We start from the raw sequence: 12,765 nt of genomic DNA, 5'->3' as shown, positions 1-12,765 counted from the left end.
CGTGGAGACAGCTCATAATGAGATTTAAATCTGAAGTGACAGTTTTTACTTAAAATTGAGTGGGATCAATTTTACCCCATCTTAGTCTCATTCCTTTATTTTGATTGGAATCAATAAGGGGTCCATCAATTTTCCCAACCCTAGCTATTATACGGAAAAGTACAGTTAGAGGGTTATGGTCACTTGCAGTGTTTGGTGCTACCTCAAAGTCACCAACAAGCGGGTTGTACTTCCTAGTAATACACGTAAAATCCATTTGCCTCATTCGCCTCCTCCAAAATAGGTGGGACACTGGGGTATGGAGCTGCAGACCAAATTGTTTGTATTAATAAGGCCCAGGTAATTGTCAATAATAAAAGAGTTCAAGGCCTCACCCTGTGGAGTATGGATAAAATGTGGCTGCAGCTGACCCTCTGTATCTAACAGCCCACAGACTCCACTGTAGCTAAAAGAAAAAATTGTGCAATTAAAGTCCCCCACCCAAAGGATACACAAGGGCTGCCACTTCCCCGCAATATTGTTAATCAGCCCCTGTAGGTCTTCAATCACAGAGGTGCTGTTCTGGTCAAAGATATTGTAATACCAGTTAACTAGCAGTAACTTAGCCAGGCATACGTTGGAAATGAGGATTAGCTGATAACAAGGTGAGGTCTTTACAACATGGGTTTGTATGTACCCATAATTACCTGAGATTAAAGTCACAAGCCCTCCTTTCGCCCTCCCAGCCGGTGATAGTATTGCATGGATGGGAAAAAAAGAACAATAATCGCCCAACAAAATATCAGCCTGGTGCCATGTTTCTTGAAGGCAAATATTATCAAAGTCCTTAATGTAATTGACCAAATCCTCGTTAGTTAATTTTGATTCATGAAATGATTTTACTGGGGGGTGGGGGTAGCATGTACCTGACTCACCTTGCCCCTTTTGTTGGTTGCATGGCGGGCATGGTGAGCAGGGTTGCTGTATCAGGACGCCCCCCTGAATTTGCAGTAGAAATCACAATCAACTCCCGGGTGAGGGTTTCAGTGTTCACTGTATCATTACTAGGGCTGCTGATGTTTAATTGGGTGGAACCAGATAAAACCGTTGGTTGCCTATTCCCAATACCATCTATATCTACAGCTCTCCCTAAATGGAGAAATTATCTGTGAACAAGAGAAAGGGAAATATATTGGAAAAGATGCTTGTTTCGTATTCATCAAAATATTGGGTTTCCTTCTCCTGGTGCTCCTGAGACTCCTACAGAAACTTTGCTGTTACAATTCCAAAGACCCTCAAAGTTTGAACCTTCTAATTGGCCCTCATGTATTGGACATGATACTTAGGAAATGGAAGAACCCTGATAAAATCAGTTTGCCCGGGTTCCTGGCACAGTGACATCTGATGGGAGAAATAGAAGCTAAGCTGATGGACTCTGTTGGTATGGTTTTGCTGGGCAGAATATCTATGACAGGGAATGCTATTATTAAACATCCAAAAGCTAAAAAATGTAACACTTATTTGCGGAAATCCTATGTAGATTCTCTCCTAGTGCTAAAGCCAGAATATATGGGGCATTCACTACTTAATCGCCGATTTAAGGATTTTCTTCAAATCAACTCAGAGGGGTCAGCGTGTCCTGTGCTTCTTGAAGGAATGGATAGACAAATAGTAGTCTTGTCTGATGTCTTGTTCAGTGCTGAGAGACCTTCAGCCTTGACAGAAGGTGAAGTGATTTTAGCTAGCCAAAAATGCTGCAGTATTACATGCTTTTTCAGGTAGTCTGATTATTCGGTTTCGAATTTGAAGAGAAATTGCAATGTCTTTTCACAGGGAAGAAACATTTCCCAACGACAACAGACAATAATTTTTAGTACTTTTTGGAAGTCCTTCACGCAGATGTTAAGGTAAAAGAAAACTCAATTCCTTAAACAAGGAAATAATCCGAATCAGCAGAAACATACATTCACATCTCAATCTTGATTATACCAAGATTCTTCTAACACTGTTAGTTGGGGTTCAGATGCAGTTTATTTCTGGCAAATCGAAACAAATCCACTTCAGACATATGTATGCTTCAGGTGATTAAAGAGGGTACAAAATGTAATTCACATCGACCTCTACAAAGTTGAGTTTCAAGATCACCCTCTAGCCAAAAAATCTGTGAAAGATTTTGGCATTTCAGAAAGGCAGAACTTACAGACAAAGAATGTGATAATTCCAGCTGTTCCAAAGGCAGGAACAAGAAGCAAACATGTATTCTTTCATATTTCTAGTCATATTTCTAGAGACTGCTATTCAAAATTGAGACCCTTGAAAAGATTATTCCATTAATTCAGACATGCAGTTCCATGGAGTAGACTTAATGGATGCGTACTTCCACATTCCCCTAGAACTAGGTCAGCAAATATACTTGAGCGTTGTCGGTCACACCCTACATTTCCAGTTGGAAGTCAATTTTTTTGGCTCAAAACTGCTCCTTAAGTCTTCACAAAGATGGTAGCTCCTAGTGGCTCTTCTACATCTATAACGCTAGAGCATGTATCCATCCCTGAAAATTTGTCTTCTTCATGCTCTGTCAGAAACTCAAGTCAGTGAAGCCCTGGAAGTGATTCAGAATTTCCTCGATCTTCAAGGTTTTCCGATTTGTTGGAGCAAATGCCAGATCAATACTTAAAATATTTAGTTATAATTGGAGTGAGTTTTAATATAGAATTTAAAATGGTCTTCTTTCTAGAATGAGTGAAATAAGTATCTCAACACTAGCTCGAATATGGTTGTGGCTTTAGGGACACATGGCATCATGTATGTCCTTGGTTCCATGGGCTCACTTACATCTGCATCCAGTTCTTTTTTATCTTCACAAATGTTATTCACTTACGGTTCAGGAATTAAAAACCCTGATTCCAGTAGTACACCAGGGCAAACAAACTCTGCAATGGTGGCTAAATTCACAGAATGTTGAGAAGGGGGCTCCCTTTGCATCAGGAGATCCTGCATAATAAGAACAGGTGTACATTTTTTGGATGGGGAGCTAGTTGCTGGAGTCTATTGATTGAATGGTGCTGCTCTTTTGTAAAGTACCTCTGTTCTTCCAACTGGAAAGATGTGAGCAGTATTCAGAGTGATGAAACAGTTCCAAAATTAGATGCAAGTAAACACATCTACTCGTGAGGTCAGGTAACTTGGTGACAGTTTCATATGTGAACCAAAGAAATGGGACTCCCACGAAACCTCTGGGTTCAGTAGCATTTCAGTTGAGTTACTCAGCAGAGATTTTCCTGTTGTCCTTGAAAGTGACATACATGAGGGGTGGACAATATTGCTGTAAATCATCTCAGCAGACTATTCTCTCCCTCCCAGGAGATGGAATTGTCACTTTTGGTTTTTCAAAAGATTTGAAAAAGATTTAGAACTTCCAGTATCATCAAGAGGAAGCTTGCGGGTTGGGTGCCCTTTCAACATGATTGTCACAAGAACTCCTGTATGCATTCCCCCTTTTTCATCATTTAATTCTTAGGTTATTGAAAAGGATCAGGTGATAGGTTGAGGAAGTGGTAGGGATTGTTCTATTCTGGTCAGGGACCTCCTGGTTGCCTCTCTTGAAGTCCTTGGAAAAGTCCTTAGGAACAATTCTTCCTTCAGGGAAATTTGAATCAACTTCCAAAATATCTTTTGGTTGCAGAGGCACAAGTTTCCATAAATTTGTGCACTTTTTAAAGATTCTGCAGTTCTTGTGGGAAGGGTTTTTGAAAAACCTGTCCATCCCTACTCTCAGGATTCAGATATATCTGTGCATTTAAAGATCCTGATTTGATTTCTCTATCAAGGGCATCTAGTTTTAGGTTTATATTCTTGTTTTTGATGGCCATGAGGCTGATCATTACTCCTCTAAAGGTCACTTTCCTGGTGTCACAGAGAAATTATATCCCAGGGCAGATTAAAATCACCACCTAATACTTACTATACCAGACATGTTAGTTATCTCAGGTATCTTCTTTTTTAGGGAAATCCAGAACCCAGGTTCATCCCTTGTTGAGCATAGAGATTTATCATGTAGAAGTCTACCTCATTCTTAGTTCAGTGATAAGCTATCTTCCTTCATTATCATGCATTTTATTAACAACCAGAATATGTTCTTTTTGTTTTCCGGTAAACAAGTCAAGTCTTGGATCTATTAGATCTGCAGCATACAATTTTGGTATCCTTTAATGGGATAATGTCACCTCTACGTTTGTGGCAGTAGTCAGAGATGTTCTTCCTTTTATCTAGGTGGTTAAAATCCCTTTATTTAGTGTTAGATCTTCGGAAAATTACTGTCCATCACTTAAATTACATCAATTGATCAAACCCCCCATAGAGTATGGACCAGGCCAAGAGCATTACCCACTCTATAGAAATTTCTTAACCTTGTGTCACATTGCATAATGATTTCTCCCACTGAATCAAAGTTTAGAGATATCTGCCTGTGAGGCTTCTAACTGAACTGTACAAAGTGGAAGTAAAGAGAGAAGACTAAAGGAAAAAACAAGTAGCAACCACTTTGGAGACCAAGCCTTCTTGTAAACGTACAGTCTCTGCCAAAGCATACAGTCTGCATTCATGACCTGCTTCGTGATGAGAGACTTGACGTCCATTTTATAATTGAAAACTGGATGTTAACTTCCTCTAACTCTCTCTTGGAAACCGCTATTCCAGTAGGGTACAAGATTCAGAATCTTGACCGTACCTCTGGCCAAGGTGCAGGCTTAGCCATGATCTTTATGGACATATATATTCACTACTTTAATGGTCAATGACCTAGTAAAGGCAGAAGCCCTAGGCTTCTGCCTAACTCTTAATGCCCAACAGTCACTCAGAGGCTTATTGATTTATTGTCCCCAACAGCCGGATGGCCTTTTTCTTATCTCCCTCGATGAAGCAGCTTCGCAGGTCTTAGTACACTTCTCTTTTTGTGTTATTCTCTGGGATTTTAATATACACTAGGATTCCCACTCTGATAGGGAAACTCTGAGTCTCCTCAATATCATGGCCCTTCTTGGTTTCTTGCAATCAGTCATTTACTAAACACAAACCGGTGGACACACTATTGACCTGATTTTTTCCAATAAAAATCTAAGCATGATTGACCCCATTCCTCTCCCATGGACTCATCATTATCTAATACACTTTGGATGGGATGTAATTTCACAAGTCAGAAAACTTTCACCCGCATTGATAGACCTGGTCCCTTCTCCAGGATTTCTCAGGACAGTCTGTTAACAACTTTGAAAAACATGGCCCCTAACTGGTCCAGCCCACTAGATTCAGACATTCAGGTCTCTGACAACTGGGTTTGTTCCTCGGTGGAACTGCTAGTCCCCCTTCAAAGACACATGTCTGGCAGGGTAAAACCTTCCTGCACTGGGTTTAATTAACCTCACAGACGGGCACAACAAATCTGCAAGAAAGCCGAAATAACCTGGCTGAGGCAGTTTAGGTTGGGAGATCAAATTAAATACAAGTTAGCACTCAAAACCTACACTAACCTAATCAATTCTACAAAGAACATTTTCTATGAGGGAAAGATCGAGAAGGCAGACAAGTCAACTGAGATATTCAAGATTGTAAATAAATTCCACGATCCCACACTATGTCATCACAGCATAGATCCATTGGCCAAGTGATGTGAAAAATGAGCACTCTTCTTTAAGAAAGAATTTGCAGACATTCAAACCAGTTTAACCACACACCACCAGACATCTGCTTTCCCTCTCCTGATGCCATCAACTGCATACTCTCCTCCATTGTTCCAATTTCGATAGAGGATTGGAGGCTTGCTATTCCTAATATTAGATCAGGCTCTCCCTCTGACCCCTGACCCCCAGGTGTCTTTGCAAAGGGAGTTGATGTCATCAATTCTGTATTGAACCCTATTCTTAATAGATCATTGCCTTCAGGAGTTGTGCCCTCTACCTAGAAACAGGAAAACATTCTGTCTCTTTTAAGAAAAACAATGCTGACCTCAAGATTCCAAGTAACTACGGACCCATCTCCCTAATGCTAATTGCGTCTAAAACTGTGGAGAAGTTTACCCATCTGGAGTTTTCTAACTACCTAGGATCCAATAAGCTCCTCCACAATAGCCAACCAGGGTTCAGACATAAACTTAGCACTGAAACCTTGGTCCTGGTAGTGTCTGAAAAGCTCAAATGCACTTTAGATACTGTTGCTAAAGCATCCTTCCTCTTGTTAGACCTCTCTGCCACTTTTGATATTGTACCACACTCTAGACGGCTTGCTTGTCTTCATGACATTTGTATCATGTATGCACCTCGCTAAAGTGGTTGGGATCCTTCCTCGAGGATATATCCCAAGAGGTCTGCTGCCACCTTTCTCATCTAGTAGGAGAAGTGTCTAGGTAGGAGTGGCCCAGGACTCAGCTTTCAGCCCAACTAACTTTAACATCTACATGACTTGTTTGACTACACTAGTTGAGTCTTTCAAAGCCAAAATAGTCTCCTATGCTGACAACGCCCAGTTACTCTTCTCTTTTAAGAAGGAAGAGCCAATCGACCCTGATGACATCAAATCCTGCTTATCAGCAGTTTTTCAGTGTATGGGTCTTAATCAACTGAAATGCAGCACGGTTAAAACTGAGATTCTCAACTTTGAGCAGAATTTTATTTTTAACCTACAAGTCCACTGGCAGGACGAGGCTCCTCCACCTAATACCCAGGCAGAAGTAGTAAAACCTGGGTGTGATGACTGACAAACAGCTAACGCTACACAGTCAAATTAACATGGTGGTTGGCCCATGCTTTGGTCTGTTGCGGACTGCAAACAAAAATCCTACAAATCCTCTCCCTCCCTGAAAGGATCACTGTTCTTCTGGCCCCCGTGGTGTCAAGACAGGACTATGCCAATGTCCTTTATGCTGGATGCCAGAATATCATTTACAGAAATTACAAACGGTCCAGAATGCAGCAGTTCGTCTGACTCTTTAATCACCCAGGCGAGCCTCGATCTTGTCTCATCTGAAGAACCTACATTGGCTTCCCATTTAAAAAATGATCTAGTTCAAAATCCTGGCTCTTATTGACAGGGCTTTGCACCAGCCTGGGCTGGCATATCTGTCCTCCAAGATTCAATTCTACTCTCCCTTAAGATCTTTGTGCTCTTCCCTCTGCCACTTTGCCAAAGTCCCAAGGGTCCAAAGACCAAAAGCCGGGGGTATCTTGGGCCTGTAAGCTTGGGACTGCAATCTTGAAACATCATGCCTGCTGAGGTATTCCAAATGAACAACGAACGGTCTTTCAGAAAACAACTTAAATCCTGGCTTTTTACTGTTTAATTCTGTCCCTTCGCATTCTCTTACTTTATAAATTAGTGCTGGGACAATCCTCAGAGTAGCTGTATGCTCTAGAAAACCCAACTTCATTCATTCATTCAAACCTCCTCCCTTGAGGGGCCATGGCTAAGACAAAACCAGTCAACTGAAAGAGAACTAATACTAACCTTAGTAAAGTAATGTAGTATAATAACAAGGTTTGCACCCTAGTGAAGCGTCCATGCTAGTTAATCGAAAACATTGGCATATCACTTGATAGCAAAAGCTACAAAAATTACATTTTGCCATTAGGGGCAAAATCTTATACTAACATTAGTATTGGCCTTTACCATATTTCAAGTATTTAATTGTACAAAATTGTAGGCTTCTGAATTTGAAACAAGAAAGTACACTTAGCGTGATGTCGTTATATAAGCCTTAGTCTATGGCAGAAACTGAACCTGTCTCTTTATCACAAGATATGCATATTTATTTATTTATTTATAAAGTAGGGAGTATGTTTGTGAGAATTCATTCATTAAGATATGCTTTTTGGGTACAAATTGGTGTACGGTGTACAGGTGTCAGTAAATGACTAGACTGTGTCTTTGGCTGTCAGTGGACTGGGTATTATGTAAAAGAGAGTGCAAATTGATGTTGATGTTAGGTAATGTGGATTTGAGCTACATAATCATCTTATTGTGGAGTAGTATAAAAATATGGTGCAATGGTTCTTAAGCTTTTAACTTCTAAGGACCCCCAATTAATCATTACTGGAACCCATCAAATCAAAAGTATAATTTTAACAGGAAGGTAGAAGCATTTCTAAATTAAATTGAGGCTACTCATCGTCCATACTATATTCTGCTCCCACAAATCAATCTTAGTTATGTTAAACTTTAGCGTTCTATTTCAAATTCCTTCACATTTACAGAACGTTTTTAAATGTTCAATTGTAAATGTTTCTTCTTCATTAATATACACTTAATTAAATTGGTATTATTATTTAATTTTCAAAGCAGTTGTGGACTCCCTAAGAAGACTTTGCGGACCCCTTGGGGTCCGTGGATCACAGGTTAAAGATCACTGATGTAGTGAGCAGTAACTGGAATGAACTGTCACTAATTGGCAAATATCAGCAATTTGGTAGACTGCAGGTATGCAGATTTAAGCAAGACATTAATCGAAGAAAAAAGAGCTGTGAGAAATCAGAATGAGTGTATACGTCATGTAGAGGACATTGTTGATCTTTGGAAAGGGAACAGATAACTAAGGGGCTTATTATGAGTGTGGCGGTCTTTGACAGCTGCACTCGCGGTGGCGCAGCAGTGGCGGTCCATCGTCTGCCGGATTATGACTTTCAAAGTCGTACCGGCGGTGGACTGCTGCCTGTGTCACAGAACCGTTGTTCCCTTGCGCTGGCGCAATGGAGGCCTAATGTAACATGCTGAGCAGGATTGGCGCAGTCCAGCTGACATTATTACGACTTTGTCAACCGCCATGAAAAGGCTGGCGGTGGAGGAATGCAGCCATGGGGATGCATTCTGGGGGGCACAACATGAGCCCCCCTTCCTGCTTGCACCCCGAGTTCCAGCACAGCATGGACGTCACTGAAACATTTTTGACAATCCCATCACAGCTAGTGTTTTTCTGGCACCACCATGGGAAAGACAACAAGCATTTACAATGCAATAGGTCTCGCAGTTGTTAGAGTTTGAGCTATTGGCATTGTAAATGGCAATGTCTTTTATTTATGTGTTGGTTTTTAAAACATAAATAAAAGGCATTGTCATTTACAATGCCAATAGGTTAAACTCTCGCAAATGCGAGACCTATTGCATTGCAAATGCTTTTTTTTATGTAGTTGTCTGTGAAGTTCCACTTGCAAGTCATGGAGCACGCCCAGGTCAAGCAGAATCTGTGGTGTTTCTAGACAACTGAAACAGCCAATTGTTTTATGGCCATTTCTTGCAGGGGCTTCACAAAAAACAACCACGAGGACTGACAGGGGAGACCCCTCAGCAATCCTGCATATTAATGTTTTAGGAGAAAAGATAGTTGCAAAAAAATACTAGGCGTGACCGTCTGGACAAGATTGGACAAAACCAAAGAAAAACAGCAGTCTTTTCCACATTTGGGGTGTCTTTAAAGCCCTAGCCTAGCAACATTTTAACTGCACTCTGCATCTGCACTCTAAATCTGCACTCTGCACTCTGAATCTTGAATCTGCACGCTGCACTCACACTCTGCACTCTGAATCTGCACGCTGCACTCACACTCTGCACTCTGAATCTGCACGCTGCACTCACACTCTGCATTCTGAATCTGCACTCTGAATCTGAATCTGCACTCTGAATCTGCACTCTGAATCTGCACTCTGAATCTGCACTCTGAATCTGCACTCTGCACTCACAATCTGCACTCACAATCTGCACTCTGAATCTGCACTCTGAATCTGCACTCTGAATCTGCACTCTGAATCTGCACTCTGAATCTGCACTCTGAATCTGCACTCACAATCTGCACTCTGAATCTGCACTCTGAATCTGCACTCTGAATCTGCACTCTGAATCTGCACTCTGAATCTGCACTCACAATCTGCACTCTGAATCTGCACTCACAATCTGCACTCACAATCTGCACTCACAATCTGCACTCTGAATCTGCACTCTGAATCTGCACTCTGAATCTGCACTCTGCACTCACAATCTGCACTCTGAATCTGCACTCTGAATCTGCACTCTGAATCTGCACTCTGAATCTGCACTCTGCACTCACAATCTGCACTCACAATCTGCACTCTGAATCTGCACTCTGAATCTGCACTCACAATCTGCACTCACAATCTGCACTCACAATCTGCACTCTGCACTCACAATCTGCACTCTGAATCTGCACTCTGAATCTGCACTCTGAATCTGCACTCTGAATCTGCACTCTGCACTCACAATCTGCACTCACAATCTGCACTCACAATCTGCACTCTCAATCTGCACTCTCAATCTGCACTCTGAAACTGCACTCTGAAACTGCACTCTGAAACTGCACTCTGTAAGTGTGCTTACCCCTCTTCTAGTGCACTTTCTCAGAGGTAAGAAGCACTATATACATTCAGCTACAATACAATACACGCCTTTCGCGAAATTATTTTCTTCCTTTGGTTGTCTGCCCTGGACTATATATATATAGATATATATATATACTATGTGTAGAAAACAAAAAAAAGCTTAACACAAAAAAGAGACAGGACGCTTTATTACAGTTTTATAAACATCAACTTTATCGACTGTTAACACCTCTCTTGGATCCGAAAAACCCAAACAGGAAATCACGATGATCATCACAAAATATGTAATTGCGCAGACAAAGCTTGAGAATACTTTCATCGTTAATAGCCCGTAGCCAACAGCAAGATCTCAAATACTCTGTACCCAACAATACCTAGGGTACACAGTACACTGCTAGATTCATTTAGTATGGCACTGGAAGGGGAGGTGTGTGTACGAGGCCTATCATACTGTCTTCATAAATGTAAAAAGCCTACCCGTTGTGCTGTTCGGTAACTTTGCCCTACGGCTCCGAGAATATTTGCTGAAAGAACAAGCGGGAGGCGGCTCGGGCGCAGCACGTCTTCCGGAGACGTGCGCGTCCACAGAGCTGAGTCGGCTCGTGCACAGGCCAGTAGCGGCTCGTGCACAGCTCTAGACTCCCTTGCCAGTGAACACGGCGACTATAGAACTCGCTGGTGGGAGCGCTTCGCGCTCCAACGCCAGCTCGACCTAAAAAGGACCACCTGCCTGCACGAGTTGAACTCTTAATCAGGTTGGCGGTCCTTGCACAGCTATAGGGTGCAGCCGTGCCAGTGGAGAGCCGGCGCAACTGTGCCAAACCCGTAATCAGGCCCTAAAATGGAGAAATACAACATAGGAAATAGAGTAATTCCTTCAAGTATCAGAGATCCACTTTAGAGTGAGACAAGTTGCTAACTAAAATTTGGAGGTCTGTTAGTTCATTGAAAACAGTTGTTTTTCCTGCTTGAGTAATTCTCATCTAGATTGACACACAAAAGAGAAGGGGATGATCAATGATCTTATGTTTCCTGTTAAGGCCAAGAACCTTTCCTGCAGGCGGCGACTGTGTATTTTGCTTAGTCCAGCAAGATGCTAATTTTTGCTGCTTTTTATTCTCCTTATAAATTCTGAGATCCTTTTGGTATGAATGTATCAGGATTACCTGCCAAGGATCTGTAGAACTTTCTTTAATTACCCCTTCTATTTCTGTATTTCAAATAGCTGTGCTCTCTTTCCAGGACTACAATTTTCATAGTCAAGATGTTCATATTTCTTCAATTGCTTACCTTAGACATCCTCTACTCTACTTATTTTTCACGCAACCTCTTCAATTTAAAAAAAATGTTTTCACATCCTTCCTTAGACCCAACGTTTCAGATTACAGTAAGCCCTCTATGTTCGTTTTAGTGCTTTCTTTCAACTTGTGTGATAAGCTCAAGTTTGCAAGATCGGATCCAAGTTGCTACTAGAGTCTGATTAACCATTAGTTGGATAGTTTGGGATTGGTGGTTCTGATTCTGTTCTCTTATGCCCAAACTTGTGTACTTTTCTCTTTTTTTTCCTTTGTAATCTTTATTCTTCAGAACAGCTATGTTCCGTCAAGGGTTGCACCCTAGTATAGTGTACATGCAGGTTAATCGAAAACATTGCCATACTGTGATATTTCAACACAGCAGATTAAAAAAAAAACTTACTATGTTTGATGGATACTAGATTTGATAATAGTAAGAAAGTATTCTTCTCAGTTATGATCCACTAAGTAAGGTATCAGTGCATCAGGGTACATCTCAGAGTCCTTTGGTGGAGGAAGCATAGCTTGTGGTAGAGCTCAAAACTGGTTGAGGAGAGGGCAAGTTTGTGCAAAGTGTATTGTGATAGATGGTTCATTGCTCTTGAGGCCATAGAACAACTTGATAATTTTGATATGTGGAGCCGAGGCAGCAATATGCTAGAACATTAGGTCAGAGTGTCACTACCGCACATGTTCGCACTCCACTATAGCTGCTGGGTAGGCATTGCTTCCCTTCTTACGTAGAGCCACGTGACTGCACAACGTTTGGAACAGTAGTTGCAATAGTTTGACAGCAAGGGGATGCAAGATAGAATGCTATATCTAGATTAGGCAGTAGGTGAGAGCCATAATGTGTCACAGGGCGAAAAAAGGAGATGTCCTGCCTGCACATATTGGAGAGCTGAACTAGAATAGGCAATCCTGAATGGGCCCATGTGCATCAGAACGTTTATGTCCAGCATGCAGGCAGGCGCCATTTTGTTCCTGCTGCATCTCATCGCTCCTCTTGCATTTCCCTCTGAGGGCATAGAAAATAAGGGTTCAGGCCACCCTCCTTTTGGGTGTCCAGCTGGAAACTGTGTGTTTTTTTGTAGAATGTACGTGCCTGTGGTACT

At 41.6% G+C, this 12,765-nt stretch overlaps 1 protein-coding gene across 2 annotated transcripts in view; it reads right to left on the bottom strand.

The window, feature by feature from the left end:
• The window catches only part of LOC144823927 (synaptotagmin-5-like), a 423,013-nt gene that overhangs the window by 303,889 nt on the left and 106,359 nt on the right, over positions 1 to 12,765 (bottom strand). The window lies entirely within an intron of this gene.

The sequence above is a fragment of the Lissotriton helveticus genome, chromosome 3_1 (genome assembly GCF_964261635.1).
Source record: "Lissotriton helveticus chromosome 3_1, aLisHel1.1, whole genome shotgun sequence".
In the NCBI taxonomy this organism is placed as follows: Eukaryota; Metazoa; Chordata; class Amphibia; order Caudata; family Salamandridae; genus Lissotriton; species Lissotriton helveticus.
Note: the sequence above shows the minus strand (reverse complement) of the source record. Positions and strands in the feature narration are given on the sequence as shown.